Source organism: Triticum aestivum, chromosome 7A, assembly GCF_018294505.1.
Source record: "Triticum aestivum cultivar Chinese Spring chromosome 7A, IWGSC CS RefSeq v2.1, whole genome shotgun sequence".
Classification (NCBI taxonomy): domain Eukaryota; kingdom Viridiplantae; phylum Streptophyta; class Magnoliopsida; order Poales; family Poaceae; genus Triticum; species Triticum aestivum.
The window spans coordinates 283,266,050-283,284,765 of record NC_057812.1 but is presented as its reverse complement, the minus strand read 5'-3'; positions in this window follow the sequence as shown (position 1 = coordinate 283,284,765).

Genomic DNA, 18,716 nt, shown 5'->3' with positions numbered 1-18,716 from the left:
AGCAATTTGTGATGTATGTCACAGAGTAAAGGCAGAGCATCAGAAGCCAGCAGGATTGTTACAGCCATTGCCGATACCCGAATGGAACTGGGATAAGCTAGGCATGGATTTTATTACGGGATTGCCCAGAACTCGTTCAGGCTATGACTCGATTTGGGTTGTAGTCGACCGTTTGACAAAGGTAGCTCATTTCATCCCAGTGAAGACTACCTACACCAGTGCTAAGTTGGCAAAGATATACATGACTAGGATCGTATGTCTGCATGGAGTTCCAAGGTGTATTGTGTCAGATAGAGGAATCCAGTTTACCTCAAAGTTCTGTAATCAGTTGCACGAAACTTTGGGTACCAAGCTAGAGTTCAGTACAACTTTTCATCCGCAGACAGATGGACAGACCGAGAGAGTCAATCAGATTTTGGAGGATATGCTGAGAGTTTGCGCGCTAGATTACGGATCTAGTTGGGACGACAATTTGCCTTATGCAGAGTTCTCCTACAACAACAGTTATCAATCCAGTTTGAAGATGGCCCCTTTTGAAGCATTGTACAGAAGGAGGTGCAGGACCCCATTGTCGTGGGATGAAGTTGGAGGCCGCCAGTTGTTTGGACCAGATTTAATTAAGGAGTCTGAACAGAAGGTGAAATTGATTCGCTATAGGCTCAAGGTAGCCCAGTCCAGGTAGAAGAGCTACGCAGATTCTAAATGCAAGGAGACAATTTACGAAGTCGGAGACCGAGTTTATCTTCGAGTATCTCCACTTCGATGAGTTAAGCGTTTTGGAGTTAAGAGAAAGTTAGCGCCACGTTTTGTAGGACCATACAAGGTTTTGGAGCGTATGGGAGAAGTAGCCTACAAGTTGGAATTGCCTGAAGGATTGTCAGGAGTTCACACGTATTCCACGTTTCCCAGTTAAAGAAGTGCCACGCAGAGATGGCTGATATACCGCTGAGAGATATAGTGCCGCTGGAAGCGATTCAGTTGGACAGTGATTGACCTATGAGAGAAACCAGTCAAGATTCTTGAGTATGCCAGCCGAGTCACCCGCACCAAGGTTATCAAGTTTTGCAAAGTTCAGTGGAGCCACCACACCGAGGATGAAGCCACCTAAGAGCGAGAGGAAGAACTGCTGAAGGACCACCCTCACCTATTTTCTAGCCAACCCGAATCTCGAGGGCGAGATTCATCTTAAGGGGGTAGGTTTGTAACATTCCAAATTTTCAATTTGGAATGTTATACATTAGATCATCACTGCATATCATATTTTATTTGCTTTTGGTTTGATCCTAGAAATTCTACGCAACCCAAGGACCCTCGGAGAGGGTTGGGGATTTCGTTATTTTCATATTTGAGTTTTCTCAAATTTTGAAAATAGGATCCGTTGATTTTATTTATTTTATCTTAAATTATTTCTATTATAAAAATATGAGAGAGGGAATAAAATGACTTTCCCAAAATAAAGAAATATTGAGGATTTAATAAAAAATCAAATAAGATTTTATTTTGGAGTTATTTGCTATTTTATTTGAATTTAGAAAAAATGAGCATTTTTCTAATTTCCAATTACGCCCCAAATAAATGTCCATCCTGTTCGGCTTGATTTTAGCAGTCGGGGAAAATTTATTTCGGGATTTTTGGCGTCCGTTTAGTATTTCTTTTATTTGTTTTTCTGCGCGTAACTATTTAAAAAAATGCGCAACCGACATAGAGCCGGTTTCGGCCCGGACTCTTTGGGCCGGCCTTTATATAGCGCCGCCCCGAGCCCGTTAAGCCCCAGCCGCCCGCGCTGCCTAACCCTAACCCTAGCCCGCCGCCGCCACCGCCCCGCCCCGCCGCCCGACGCCGCCGCCCCGCCACCGGACCCCGCCGCCGCCGTCGCCGAGGTTGACCCCGCCGCCGCGCCGGTTTTTCCCCAGAAAACCGTTCGATTTCCGTTCGGTTTTTCGTCGGTTTTTTTAGATCTGTTTTTTAATTAGATCGGTTTATTTCTGGTTTAGTTTATTTAGCGAGCGCTTGCTCGTTCGTTCATTTTAACGAACGCGTTCACCGTTTAGTTCCAGAAAACGAACGTTCGCTCGTTAATCTGTTCGTCGTTTTCCTTTTTCTCGGATTTTCAGCGATTATTTCTGATCGCGATTTCAGATCCGATTTTCGTTCTAGTATAACTTTTCGCTCGTTTATCGGAATCAGGCGATTCAAGCACCTGGAGTTTCGTCTCGAAACCCTCTTTCTGTTTAGCCAACTCAAAAAAGTTTTTTCTTCTGTGAAATTTGACCTAGATCCATATTAGTAAACGAAGCTTGTTTCTTTCGCCGTTTGACTTTCGTTGCTTTGTTTGTTTTGATTCCTTTTGCAAACCGAAGATCTTAAGTTGAACGTTCTGGTTAGATCTCTTATTTGAGTTTTCCCTGTGCATTAGTTGAGTACTTGTTGTATGCTTGTTTGTTTGCGATAGAGTACCCGGAGTGCGCCGCTTGCTACTTTGAATCTCTAGGTTTTGCGGATCATCAGCAAGGCAAGTAACACTTCGATCATACCTCCTACTACCCAGTTTTTATTGCATTAGATCAATCCTCAAACATTGCATGAACATGATCTAATTAAAGTGTGGGTATTGGGAAGTAGATGAGGTAGTACCTATTACCTGTTTTATTATCAAACCTTTGGGAGTTACTTCTACGTGTTGCTTATATTGCCATGCTATGCTAGTAGACGTGGATTGGGTGAGTGTATCCATGACAGATGTGAGATTGTTAAATTAATGGTTTATTTAAGGTGGCAACTTAAACACACATCTAGGTGGACTGAGGCACCTGGGTATTCCAGCGATTTTCTGTTTTTCTTTATGGATCGCCACCCAGGCTCAAAGGGATCATGAGATTATTCATACTAGAAACTTCCGTGTGCATCCACAAGCTACTATGGGCTCTAGCATAGTTGACTAAGTCGTGCGAACTCTTACAGTGGTAGACTAGCAGATGTAGGGGATGTAGGTTGGTACGGTCTACCCGTTCGTAAGGTGCTAGCGCTTCTGAAAGACTATGTCTCGGTCATCCGTTTCTCAAACATCATGTAGTGCGAGAATCCCAACGGAGGAGATCGAGTCTTGTGGGGAAAAGTGCGCAAACCTCTGCAGAGTGTATAAACTAATCATGGTTAGCCGTGTCCCTGGTTATGGATAACTTGAGTATCTAGTACTTGGATTATCATGTGAATCTCATCATGTTACTTTAATTAATATTGTTGGGTTTTAATGATGATGCTTAATTGGGATTGAGAGGGTGTCTACACTCTCAATGTTTAACAACTACCATGATAGTTAAATAAAATTTATTCCTTTGTAGTAGGGAAAATCGGCTTTACGAAAATTGTAACCATAGAGCTTTCCACCAGCTAAATATGCATGTAGTATAGCCTTAATCTTTCATTACTCTCTATGTGTTACATTGCCAGCATATTCCACGTGCTGACCCGTTTTCGGGTTGCAACGTTCATGTTGCAGACTTTTCAAATGACGAGTAAGGTGCCTTTAGGTCGTGGTTCTATACTCAGTGATGTCGTTGGAGTTGATGGACTCACTTATCTTCCAAGCCTTCCGATGTTATCGTTATTAGATGGCCTTAAGCCATATTTACTGTAATAAGTTCTCTTTGGAGACATTCGATGTAATAAGTGTGTGATTGCTACTCTGCTATAAATCCTTTAAGTACTGTGCGTGTCAGCATTACTGATCCAGGGATGACACTGAAGCACAGAGATTGGACCGTTTGAGGTCTGGTCGCTACATATCTAGGGACTCCAAACCTTGGAAAAATAACTTCTTTAAGCATCTTAATAGAGGTGTTATGATCAGCACTACTAGTTGGAATAGCTTCTACCCACATAGTAACATAATCTACAACAACTAAAATATGAGTATACCCATTAGAGGTAGGAAACGATCCCATATAATCAAAGCCCCAAACATCAAATGATTCAATAGCAAGTCAATAGTTCATAGGCATTTCTTGACGTCTACTAATATTACCAATTCTTTGATATTCATCACAAGACAAAACAAACTTACGGGCATCCTTGAAGAGAGTAGGCCAATAAAATATGGATTGCGATACCTTATGTGCAGTTCTATCTCCAGCATGGTGTCCTCCATAAGCCTCGGAGTGATACTTGCGTAGGATCTATTCATGTTCATGCTCAGGTACACAACTTCTAATAACACCATCTACTCCTTCTTTATAAAGGTGTGGGTCATCCCAAAAGTAATGTCTTAAATCATAGAAAAACTTTTTCTTTTGTTGGTATGTGAAACTAGTTCGTATAAATTTAGCAACAATGTGATTATCATAATCAGCATACCATGGAGCAGCACGAGAAGCATTTATGACAGCTAATTGTTCATCAGGAAAGCTATCATCAATAGGTAGTGGGTCATCAAGAACATTCTCTAACCTAGACAAGTTGTCTGCAACGGGGTTCTCAGCTCCCTTTCAATCAATAATATGCAAATCAAATTCTTGTAGCAAGAGAACCCATCTAATGAGTCTAGGTTTAGCATCTTTCTTTTCCATAAGATATTTAATACCAGCATGATCAGTGTGAAAAGTTACTTTAGAATCAACTATATAAGGTCTGAACTTATCACAAGCAAACACAACTGCTAAAAACTCCTTTTCAGTAGTAGAATAATTTCTTTGAACAGTTTCTAGAGTTTTATTAGAATGTTGGATAACATCTAATTTATTATCAACTCTTTGTCCTAGAACAGCCCCTAAGGCATAATCACTAGCATCACACATAATTTCAAATGGTAAATTCCAATCAGGAGGCTGAACAATAGGTGCAGAAATCAACGCTTTCTTAAGTATTTCAAATGCTTTTACACAATCATCATCAAAGACAAAAGGAACATATTTTTGTAAGAGATTAGTCAGAGGCCTAGAAATTTTAGAGAAGTCCTTAATGAACCTCCTATAAAAACCAGCATGACCAAGGAAACTTCTTATACCTTTAATGTCCTTAGGACACGACATATTTTCAATAGCATCAACTTTAGCTTTATCAACTTCAATACCTTTTTCAGAAATTTTATGCCCCAAGAAAATACCTTCATTAACCATAAAGTTGCACTTCTCCCAATTCAAGACGAGATTAGTTTCTTCACATCTCTGCAAAACTCGATCAAGGTTGCTTAAGCAATCATCAAAAGAAGTTCCATATACAGGAAAATCATCCATGAATACCTCAACAATCTTTTCACAAAAGTCAGAGAATATAGTAGTCATACATCTTTGAAAGGTAGCAGGTGCATTGTATATTGCAAAAGGCATACTCTATAAGTAAAGGTACCGAAAGGGCAAGTAAAAGTTTTCTTTTCTTGATCCTCTTTTGACACAGGTATTTGAGAGAAACCAGAATAACCATCTAGAAAGAAAAATGTGTATGTTTGGATAATCTTTCTAGCATTTGATCAATAAAAGGTAAAGGGTAATGATCCCTTTTAGTAGCTTTATTTAATTTGCGGAAATCAATTACCATTCTATAACCTGTGATAATTCTTTGTGGGATTAATTCATCTTTATCATTAGGAACAACAGTAATACCTCCCTTCTTAGGGACACAATGGACAGGACTGACCCACTGACTATCAGCAACGGGATAAATTATACCTGCCTCCAGAAGTTTTAGTATTTCTTTTCTTACCACTTCTTTCATCTTAGGATTTAACCGCCGTTGGTGATCAACAACCGGTTTCGCGTCTTTCTCCAATTTTATTTTGTGCTGGCATAGAGTGGGACTAATGCCCTTAAGATCATCAAGAGTATATCCAATAGCAGCACGGTGCTTCTTCAGAGTTTTCTATAGTTTCTTTTCTTCTTGCTCTGAAAGGTTAGCACTAATAATAATAGGATATATCTCTTTCTTATCAAGATAAGCATATTTAAGAGTATCAGGTAAATGTTTAAGCTCAAAGACGGGATCACCCTTGGGTGGAGGAGGATCCCCTAGAATTTCAACAGGCAAGTTATGTTTCAAAATAGGTCCCTGTTTAAAGAATACTTCATCTATTTCCCTTCTTTCATTCATAAACATATCATTTTCATGGTCGAGCAAATATTGTTCTAAAGGATCATTAGGAGGCACGACAATAGAAGCAAGGCCAATAATTTCATCTTTACTAGGCAATTCTTTATCATGGGGTTGTCTATGAAATTTAGCAAAATTAAACTCATGAGACATATCCCCCAAACTAATAGTAACAACATCCTTTTTGCAATCGATCCTACCATTAACAGTATTCAAGAAGGGTCTACCAAATATAATGGGACAAAAGTTATCTTGTGGGGAGCCAAGAATAAGAAAATCAGCAGGATATTTAACTTTCCCACACAAGACTTCAACATCTCTAACAATCCCAACTGGTGAAATAGTGTCTCTATTGGCAAGTTTAATTGTAACATCAATCTCTTCTATCTCGATAGGTGCAATATCATGCATAATTTCTTTGTATAAGGAATGAGGTACTGCAGTTGCACTAGAACCCATATCACATAAGCCATGATAGCAATGATCTCCTATTTTACCAGAAATAATAGGCATGCCTACAACATGTCTATGTTTATTTTTAGTACCGGGCCTAGCAATTCTAGCAGCTTCATCACAGAAGTAAATAACATGCCCATCCATATTATCGGCCAAGAGATCTTTAACCATAGCAATACTAGGTTCAACTTTAATTTCCTTAGAGGGTGTAGGCATTCTAGTATTACTCTTACGAACCACAGTTGAAGCTTTAGCATCATCCTTTATTCTAACATGGAAAGGTGGTTTCTCAATATAAGCAGTGGGAACAACATAATCATTATAAGTGATAGTCTTTTCTTCAACTTTAATAAGTGCAACTACTTTTACTTCAATGGGAGGATTATATTTAAACCACTTCTCCTTACGGATATCAACATGAGTAGCAAAGGATTCACAGAAAGAAGCTACTATCTCAGAGTCAAGTCATCGGTATCCATAAAAGATTTAACACAATCAAACTTAGGTATTATACCTGACTCCTTACCTTCGCCGAGATCCAAATCTTCAGAGTTGCGTTTAATTCTTTCCAATAAATCCCATTTGAATTCAATAGTCTTCATCATAAAAGAGTCAGTACAAGAAGTATCGAGCATGGAACGATTATTGAGAGAAAGTCGAGCATAAAATTTTTGAATAATAATTTCTCTTGAAAGCTCATGATTGGGGCATGAATATAACATTGACTTAAGCCTCCCCCAAGCTTGAGCGATGCATTGTCCTTCGCGGGGCCAAAATTATATATATATATATATATATATATATATATATATATATATATATATATATATATATATATATATAATTACGATCATGATGAACAAGATGCATAGTGTCGGGGATATACCCCACGGTATGACCCGGCTGGAGTTGTAAACCGGCTGGGACTTGGTAAACCAGCAGATGGTAAACCGGCGGAGAGTTAAGACAGAGAGTCAAGACAGACGGTAAACCGGCTGGTGGTAAACCGACAGACAGTTAAGACAGATGGCTAAGAAAGACGGTAAACCAGCGAGTGTTAAACCGGCAGAGTTAAGACACATGGTAGCACCGGTAGGTGTTAAGTCAATCATAACCCGATAGACAATGTTAAACCGGCAGACAATGTTAAACCGGCAGACAATGTTAAACCGGCAAACGTTAAGAAGCCCAGGAAGGGAAGTCAAAATAGTTTAAGTCTTAGTCCGAGATGGACTGTACATGTAACCCGCCCCTTCAACATATATAAGGAGGGGAGGGCTCCCCAAAGAGGGACAAGCAAGAGGAAACAATCTTAGGGCTAGACACAAAGAGGAGAGCCGGTTTACGGCGACTCCCTCGTGATGATAATGAGACCTAGCCTCAAACAGCATGTAGGGTTGTTACCGGATGATGTTTCCCGGGGCCCGAAGCTCTCTAAACCTTTGTCTTGCGTTGCGTCTCTCAATTCCGCTCAACCCCTCTCAAGCTACCACATAGATGCGTTGGCCTCACGACTAAGTCCTCATGCTAGGACATCTGCCGTGACAATTCCATGACAGTTGGCGCCCACAGTGGGGCCTGCGCACGGTGGTGTTGAGTTCTTGAAGGGATCTCTTAAGAGATCGAGAAGTTTGTGATTTTTCCGGATGAGCCAGTTTGGAAGGATCTGCATCAGCTTGAAGATCATCGATCCAGATTTACAATCAGTAAGGTTTAAAAAATTAGTGTTATGCGACGGATTAAAAGTCAAGCCACGATAAGGTTGACCCGTCAGGAAATTAGTACTGCTATTTGTATCCGGCGGATCAGAGTTGCGTCAGCACGAGCCCCAATGGCGAAGCAATCGGTACTGCTACTAGTATTATTAAATTATAAGATTCCACCGCCACTGCTCGGTGAGACTAGCAAAAACAACGAAAGAACAAGTGCCAAGATGTCGGAGTCCACGACCCGGAAACAGACTATGATAGCAACCTGGACTCCTCTATCGAGGCCGGTTGTCCCGCCTATCTGCTCGTGGCCTCTAGTAATCGCCTGTTTGCCAGCCCGCCGTCCACTGCATTGAGTCCCCGACCGCCGATCCCTGCGAGCCGCTGTCCGCTTCAACCGCCGTTGTCGGCAAGCTGCCTCTTTGTCCTCAAACAGGCTCTGTGCCTCTTCTGCCGCCTCAAGCCGCGGCCGGCGGTCGGTGCCGGGCCGCTCTGGACTCGCCTTACCTTCACCTCTGTCGCCTTGCCACGTTGGGTCACTGTTGTTACGCTCGATGTTGTGCCATAAGCCGTTCTGCATCTGAGACTGAGACCACCCTGACGCCGAGTGGCCGCACTTCTCCCGCAAGTCACCGACGCCCGCTGTTGCGTCTGCTATTGAGCCGCCGCTGGGCGGTCGCAGGTCCACCAAGTTGCCGCCGCCGAGCCGTCGTCGAGTGCCGTGACCCGCCCGCTTCTGCCAAAGAGCCGTCTTGAGCACCCACCGAGGAAAACCGTGCCCTTGCCTTAAAACCGCCGTGGCCACAGCTCCACCTCCGCCTCGAGGCTGAAGGTCTCTATCCCAAGCCGCATCTGTTGCTGCACATGGGCTGTGTGCACCGTTTCTGCGTTCGCGCCGAGTCCGGATCCTATACTGCTCGGGCCGACCCACCATGTCCTCGCTCCGGTCCTGCTGTATGAAGAAACTGATGAAAGGGGAGGTGAGGAGCCGATGTGCTAAGTGGTCTCTGAGGCTCGGTTGTCCGCCTCGGCGACTAATCTCTATGGGTGTGGCTTCAAACCACCGTCAGAGCGCCTCTGAGTCGCCGCCACGTCGAAACCGCAGGGCCACATCTGCGAGCCGCCCTCACCTCTCATCTCCTAAGCCACCTGTTGCTGCTGCAAGATGAAGGCCCGCCGTCTGGGTCACGCCTCGAGTCGCCTACCGCGCCGAATTGAGCCGCCGGGGCCGTGTGGAGCCACACCTGCTGTTCGTTAAGATGCCACGATGACTCGCCTCAACTGAGATGCAGGCCTACGGCAATACTAAACCGCCCTAGACTCGACTTCGCCGCTACCTCGGCCGGCCCGGCGTCGCCTACCGTGCCGGATTGAGCCGCCATCGCCGCCAGGTCAAGTTGACCCGGCCTCACCGCCGCCACTGCGACCGTCCGAGTCGTAGTTGCTAGCGCTGCCTGCCACACACCTCCACCTTAAACCGCCCTCACTTCATGTTGCTCTGTGCGGTCACGCTGAACCGGCCATGGCCGCATTGCCAGCGCTGCCGACCTGCCACACACCTCCGCCTTAAACCGCCCTCACCTCCTATTGCTCTGTGCGGTAACGCTGAACCGGCCACGGCCGCACTTCTCCGACCCGCCGATGCAGCGAACGCACCTCATCGACTGAGCCGCTGTGGCCCTCCACTGGTTCAATCACCGTGGCCTTGTCGGTTCGTCTCGCGCTTGCTCTACCTCTGCAGACTGCAGCCGAGACTCGGCCGCCTCCACTCGAGTCGCCGAGCCAACGCCTCCAGGGCTGGCCTCGCCTCCGTTTTCGCTTGCCGCTAAACCGCCCGTCCTCGCGCCTAAACCGCCGGCCTTTGCTTCCGTGGCCTCATCTGCCTCACTGCCGGAGTGAGCGCCAAGCCGTTCCACCATGAGCTGCGGCCTCTGCAACCCGCCGGGCCCGTCTGAAACACACTTGTGAAGCTGAAATCGTGAAAAGTCACCGTTTGGGGACACAGCGACGGGTTGTTGGCGTTGTTAAGGAAAAGTTACATGGTATCCCATATTTCAGGCCAAGAGGTATGGCATGTGATCTCTAACAGAAGTATGGATTATCCCTAAAATACTCACAGGCTTGGCATCGAAGATCAATTGCTCAGAGAGAATTTTATAGTGCGTATAATGAGGCATGCATCCAGTTATTAATGGAGAAAAATGGATTACGGAATGAAGTACCATGGGTGTTACCTGACAGTCATCATGGATATTGCATGGAAAAGTTAGAGGAGACGTATTTATCCACTATCAGCGTCTGGACAATATTCACAACTCCACGGTGCTCGCCTCGGTTCGCCGCGCGCCGCCGCCTTGAGCCGCTGGTCCAAGTCACCATTGTGAGCCGCCATAAGCCACCCCTGTGAGTACTTCCGATCGTCCCGGATGGCAGGTGCATGATTGGATTGATGTATTAGTGCTTCTACAAGGTGAAGGGCCTTTTCGTTGATACTAGGAAAAGTCAAACTTTGGAGAAGTACAAGGAGCTCCATCAGAAATTGCTAACGCTACATCAGCGTGCTCTAGAACAAATTACAACGGTTTAGCCTCTGGTGCTGAAGATTGTGAGGAAAGGTGTCAGACCGGTTTAGCTCCTAAAACGCTGTCAGTTATCAAGGTTATGTCTGCACCTAGTGTGATCTGTCCTTGCAAAAGCCACAGTTGGCTATAAGCAAGACTTGCACGGGTTCAGGCTATACAATCATCAGCCATAGGCGGATCAGTTTTCAAGGCAGGGCCCATGCACTTGTTGAAGGATTCAACCTGAGTGGATAACAACGTCACGTGGACCAAGTACTAAATCAAGTTTGGAAGATCACGTGATCAAGTGCTAGAATATAAAGGATAGCACAAACTTCAACATCTGATATTTCAGTCTGTATACTCAGACATATACGAGGCAGTGCTACATTAGATCACAAGATATATCTGCGTTGGACTATGTCCAAAACGTTATTAAGTATCTGCATCCGATAAAAAAATCAGGAAAAATTATTGTTATACTACGGGTATAAAGCATGCACTGGCAACGTTCTACAATGGCGTTTTCCTCTGTGTCACATTACCTGATGAACAGACGGCCGGGTCAGGCATCCACACTGGTTTACAATGCAGAGGACAACTAAGCCCGTCCACACCGGCCTATAATATCGCGGTTGACTCATCTGTCTGCTCCTACGGCGGATTCACCCATGATTTATTTCCGCTTCACCATGGTGATCATCAACTCCGTGGTGGACAATTACTGGCCTGTTGTATCAGGTGAAATCCATCCAGTATATTTTTATATTATATATTGCTTTCTTTAAAAGAGCAATTACTCTGGCTTGCAAAGTTATCTAATGCAGGACCCTAAACCGCCATATTGGTGCAAATTTAAAGGACGTCAAAAAAATTCTGGCTTAAAAAGAAGGATTCCAGTTTGAAATCCGGTTCAAGGGAAAGCTATCTCCCACAAAGCTTTGAAGCTCTTAGTATCCGGTTTAAGAATTTCCGGTTCAAAAAGAATAATATCTCGCAAGTTCGAGTTTTCAGGAAAAATTAAAGGGACCAAAGAGAGTCTGTTGCAAAAGCACAACTCAAACATAGGTACCCCTTGAGCACAGCTCACAATGTCATTTGGGGGCTTCCTGTTCAAACATAGGTGTATTCACCAAAGAGAACATAGTATTACTACCCTCTTGATCCGGCTATCAAGCCAATATTATCATAAGAGCACAGTTCTGGTTACTTCGGTAATCCGGTTATCAAGCCAATATTAGCATAAGGGGCCAAAGAGAGTCTGTTGCACTGCACAACTCAAACATGGGTATCCCTTGAGCACAGCTCACAATATCACTTGGGGGCTATGTTCGAACCATAGTCACACCTCTTGATAGGCTTAAGGCCACCAAGGAAATCACTTGGGGGCTTGGTCGTATCTGAACCATAGCTACACCTCTTGATACGCATAAGGCCACCAGGGAAATCACTTGGGGGCTATGGGTTCGAACCATAGTTACACCTCTTGATCAACATAAGGGCACCAGGGAAATCACTTGGGGGCTTGGTCGTATTCGAACCATAACTACACCTCTTGATCAGCGCAATCCATAATTATGACTACATGGGGGCTTTGGTCGTATCCGAACCATAGCTTAAACCCTCTTGATCATACATATACATCATCATATATTACATCATACATCATCATTACATCATCATAGCATGTATCATATGTGAATGGATATACCGGCTTATATGGCAGGAATCGGTTTTCAAACCAGGTTATACTTATCCAAATCTTTAATAGCCAACATGGCTAGATTTTTTTATTATGGTTATCAATAACCAATTATATGACTGAGGTTTTCAAAGTCGCTTTAGTGCAATCCTCGTCTTATTTTATCAACAGATATGATTTATTATACAATGGAAGGAATAGTCCCAAGTCGCTGCAGGCTTACGACCCGGCACTTGGGGGCTACATTGTTCAAGTTGGGATTACATAAAATACACAAGTCTCACATCGCTGCAAGCCTGCACCATGACACTTGGGGGCTAATGCAAAGTCATTGTTTGCTCACTTATTGGAAGACCCGACTCATCACATCGTAATGAGCCGGCCCTTGGGGGCTACCAATTGCTCTTGTTAACAATTCAAGGTACATAAATTTTCATCTATTATTAAAGGATCCACTGCTCAGTTGGTAAAGCACAAGGCTCTTAACCTTGTGGACATGGGTTCAAGCCCCATGAGGGGGGTTACATCATATGATGTTATTTTCATTGAAGAATATATCAAGTTCCAGCTCAATATTATCTTATTGAGCCGGCCCTTGGGGGCTACACATTGCTGCTCAAGTTTACATGATCATATTTACAAAGTCCCTGCTCATTATTGCATAATAACCCGGCCCTTGGGGGCTACACTGATTGAAGTTTTTATGAGCATAAGGCAATTTCAAGTCCCAGGTTGTTGCAAGCATGACAACCCGGCACTTTGGGGCTACATATGTGGAATACTCAGTTCTGACTGGTGATTGAGATGAACAACCTGGGTTTCTTCAAGCTTGTGACATTCATATTGAAGCAAGTCCTAAGCTATTGCAATGCTACCTTCTTAAGACTTGGGGACTACAAGTGATAGGCATATAAGAGGTATATTTTCAAGCTTGATGTTAACTACAATTATGACCCGGTGCCATCAATATTTGTAAACCGGCAAGTTCAAGTCTTAAACCGACAAGTTCTACATTCTTAAACCGGCTGAAGATCAAATGAGTATTTCAAAGGCTAATATTTTTTGTTAAGCATTGGGAGCTGAAGTCAAAGGAGTTATTCTTCACAATATTTCTCTGTGACAAACCAATGTCAGCAAATTGATTATGAAGCTGGTCCATTGACTCGGATTTTGTAGAAGAGGGAAGTGACAAGGACTTAAGGATGATCAGGATCAGTTTAACATGGTTAAATCCAAATTAAACTGGGGGCTAATGTCGGGGATATACCCCACGGTATGACCCGGCTGGAGTTGTAAACCGGCTGGGACTTGGTAAACCGACGGATGGTAAACCGGCGGAGAGTTAAGACAGAGAGTCAAGACAGACGGTAAACTGGCTGGTGGTAAACCGGCAGACAGTTAAGACAGATGGCTAAGAAAGATGGTAAACCGGCAGAGTTAAGACAGATGGTAGCATCGGCAGGTGTTAAGTCAATCATAACCCAACAGACAATGTTAAACCGACAGACAATGTTAAACCGACAGACAATGTTAAACCGACAAATGTTAAGAAGCCCAGGAAGGGAAGTCAAAATAGTTTAAGTCTTAGTCCGAGATGGACTGTACATGCAACCCGCCCCTTCAACATATATTAGAGGGGCAGGGATCCCCAAAGAGGGACAAGGAAGAGGAAACAATCTTAGGGCTAGACACAAAGAGGAGAGCCGGTTTACGGCGACTCCCTCGTGATGATAATGAGACCTAGCCTCAAACAGCATGTAGGGTTGTTACCGGATGATGTTTCTCGGGGCCCAAAGCTGTCTAAACCTTTGTCTTGTGTTGCGTGTCTCGATTCCGCTCAACCCCTCTCAAGCTACCACATAGATGCGTTGGCCTCACGACTAAGTCCTCATGCTAGGACATCTGCCGTGAAAATTCCACGACACATAGGATAAAACTTCTGATGAAATTCCAATTTCAATTGGTTGTAGTTCCATGATCCCATATCACCACATAGCCTAAACCATGTCAATGCCTTTCCCTTCAAAGATAAAGGGAAGACATTCTTCTTGATAACATCCTCGGGCATACCTGCAAGCTTAAATAATCCACTAACTTCATCCACATAGATTAGGTGCAAATCGGGATGTAATGTTCCATCACCTGTGAAAGGATTAGCTAGCAGTTTCTATATCATACCCGAAGGAATTTCAAAGTAAACATTTTCAGTAGGTTCAGTAGGTTGAGGAGCAACTCTTTGCTCTAATGGTCGGGGTGAAGATACCCCGAACAAGGCCCTCAAAGGATTATGTTCCATAGTAACAAGTGACAGTAAATTTCAGCACACTATATAAATTTTTCCTTACCGAATTCCACCTACCAAAGGCGCTTCACTCCCCAGCAACGACGCCAGAAAAGAGTCTTGATGACCCACAAGTATAGGGGATCTATCGTAGTCCTTTCAATAAGTAAGGGTGTCGAACCCAACAATGTGAAGAATGAAATGATAAGCATTTTTCAGTAAGGTATTCTCTGCAAGCACTAAAATTATCGGTAACAGATAGTTTTGTTGTAAGGTAATTTGTAACAGGTAACAAGTAATAAAAGTAAATAAGGTGCAGAAAGATAGCCCAATCCTTTTTGTAGCAAAGGACAAGCCTGGACAAACTCTTATATAAAGGAAAGCCCTCTCGAGGACACATGGGAATTATCGTCAAGCTAGTTTTCATCACGTTCATATGATTCGCGTTCGGTACTTTGATAATTTGATATGTGCGTGGACCGGTCCTTGGGTGCTACCCTTCCTTGGAGAAGCATCCCACTTATGATTATCCCCTCTTGTAAGCATCCGCAACTACAAAAGAAGTATTAAGATAAACCTAACCATAGCATGAAACATATGGATCCAAATCGGCACCTTACGAAGCAACTCATAAACTAGGGTTTAAGCTTCTGTCACTCTAGCAACCCATCATCTACTTATTACTCCCCAATGCCTTCCTCTAGGCCCAAACAATGGTGAAGTGTCATGTAGTCGACGTTCACATGACACCACTAGAGGAAAGACAACATACATCTCATCAAAATATTGAACGAGTACCAAATTCACATGACTACTTATTGCAAGACTTCTCCCATCTCCTCAGGAACAAACGTAACTACTCACAAAGCATATTCATGTTCATAATCAGAGGGGTATTAATATGCATAAAGAATCTGAACATATGATCTTCCACCAAATAGACCAACTAGCATCAACTACAAGGAGTAATCAACACTACTAGCAACACACGGGTACCCATCTAAGGTTTTGGGACAAAGATTGGATACAAGAGATGAACTAGGGTTTGAGATGAGATGGTGTTGGTGAAGATATTGATGGAGATTGACCCCCTCCCGATGAGAGGATCGATGGAGATAACGATGGTGATGACTTCCCCTTCCTGGAGGGAAGTTTCCCCGGGAGAACAGCTCCGCCGGAGCCCTAGATTGGTTCCGCCAAGGTTCCGCCTCGTGGCGGCGGAGTTTCGTCCCGTGAGCTTGCTTATGATTTTTTTCTAGATGAAAGACCTCATATAGAAGAAGATGGGCATCAGAGGGCTGCCAGAGGGCCCACAAGGCAGGGGGAAGGCCCAGGAGGTAGGTCACGCCCCCACCCTCGTGGATGGTGGGTGGCCCCCTCGGGTACTTCTTTCACCCAATATTTTTTATATATTCTGAAACGTGCTCCCGTGAAATTTTAGGACTTTTGGAGATGTGCAGAATAGGTCTCTAATATTTGCTCCTCTTCCAGCCCAGAATTCCAGCTGCCGGCATTCTCCCTCTTCATGTAAACCTTGTAAAATAAGAGAGAATAGGCATAAGTATTGTGACATATTGTGTAATAATAGCCCATAGTGCAATAAATATCGATATAAAAGCATGACGCAAAATGGATGTATCAGTCATTGTTTTGATCTTATCTGGATTAGCGTTGATGCCTCTTTTGACACTAGAAAACCCATCGATTTGCCGGCAGGAACACTAAAAAGACACTTGGCCAAGTTGAGTTTCATCTTGTAAACTCAAAGATTGTCGAAAGTCTCCTTGAGATCATTCAGTAGAGTTTCCTTCTTCTAGGACTTGACTACAATCATCAACATAAGCATGGACATTATGCCTGATCTATTTATGGAAACAGTTCTGCATGCAGTGGTGATAAGTAGCCCCCACACTCTTAAGCCCAAAAAGGCATAGAAGCATAGCAAAAAGCCCCAAAGTGCATGATAAAAGCCGTCTTTTCCTGGTCCTCAATGGCCATCTTGATATGATGATAGACGGAGTAAGCATCCAGAAAATATAGGCACTCACAACCAGCAGTAAAATCGATGATCTGGTCGATGAGGGAAAGGGCAAATGGGTACTTGGGACAAGCCTTGGTAAGATCTATGTAATCGACACACATGCGCCAGGTGCCACTTTTCTTCAAAACAAGCACTGGATTTGCAACCACTCGGGGTGAAAGACTTCAACAATGAACCCAGCAGCCAAGAGCCGGGCCACTTCCTCGTTAAAATGATGGAGGTATTGTTTGACAATTTTCATCTTAGGATCCACATTCAGGTGGTGCTCAGCGTGTTCTCTCGGTACACCCGACATGTTAGAAGGTTTCCATGCGAAGATGTCCCGATTGTCACGGGTGAAGTCGATGAGCGCGCTTTCCTAATTGGAATCCATGCCAGTCCCAGTAGTGAACTACTGGGATGAGTCTCCAAGGGTGAAATCAACATGTTTTGTATCTTCGGCCGACTTAAACTTGAGCAGGGGGTTACACTCTGTGTTGGGCTTTTTCAAGGGAGTCATGTCGGTCGGGTGAACATTGACTGTATAAAACTTGAACTCCTCTACTGCGCAGGATGACTCGGCATAAGCTGCGTCCCCCTTCTCACACTCGCATGCGATTTTTCTGTCACCTTCAGTTATGATAGTGCCCTATGGCCTAGCCATCTTGAGCTTGAGATAGACATAACAAGTCTGAGCCATGAAGCGAGCATAAACCGGCCGTTGAAAGAGGGCATGATATGGACTCTTAATGTACTTAGTGCCAAATGTCAGGAACTCCGATTATTAGTTGTACTTAGTGCCAAATGTAACTTCCAGCTTGATCCACCCAATAGGATAAACCGACTTTCCAGGAACAATCCCGTGAAAAATAGTGGAGGAAGGGTGATGTTGCTTTTCTGACAAGTTCATACATATGAAGGTATCACAGTATATAGTGTTGTGGGGTTAACACGGCATATGCCCTAGTGAAAGGACATAGGTAAGAGGCCATTGCTATGGTGATTAGATTGAAGGGGTTGAACTAGACGAAGGACACGAATTTACCTAGGTTCAGCCCCTCATGGTGGAGGTAAAAGCCTACTCCTTCTCTTGTTGCTATTTCTTGAGTATCGATTACAAGGGAGCGGATTCGCTTAACCTAGCTATCGATCGATTGTAACTTAAGTTTACCCGCTGTAGGGAGTCGCCTTTATATACACAGGCCGAGGCCCTGGGTGTATAAGAGTCTAGGCCGGGTTATACTTCATAACCGATCCTGGCTCTAAGTTGCCTTGCGTTCTGATACGTCTCCAACATATCTATAATTTTTTATTGTTCCATGTTGTTATATTATCATTCTTGGATGTTTTACAATCATTTTATATCATTTTTTGGGACTAATGTATTGACATAGTGCCAAGTGCCAGTTGCTATTTTTTGCTTGTTTTTACATCATAGAAAATCAATATCAAACGGAGTCCAAATGCATCAAAACTTTTTGCGGAAGTTTTATGGACCAGAAGACACCAATGGGCTTAAGAAGCACCTAGGGGGTGCCTCGAGGAGGGCACAACCCACCAGGGCACGCCTGGGCCCCCAGATGCGCTTAGGTCGGTTGTGCCCACCTCGATGGCCTCCCGCACTTTCTCTTTGATCTATAAATACTCCAATATTCCAGAAACCCTAGGGGAGTCGACGAAAATCAATTCCAGCCGCCGCAAGTTCCAAAAACCAGATATCCAATCTAAACACCATCACGGAGGGGTTCATCATCCTCATCGGTGCCCCTCCGATGATGCGTGAGTAGTCTTTTGTAGACCTATGGGTCCGTAGTTTTAGCTAGATGGCTTCGTGTCTCTCTCTCTTGATTCTCAATACAATGGTCTCTTGGAGATCTATTTGATGTAACTCTTTTTGCGGTGTGTT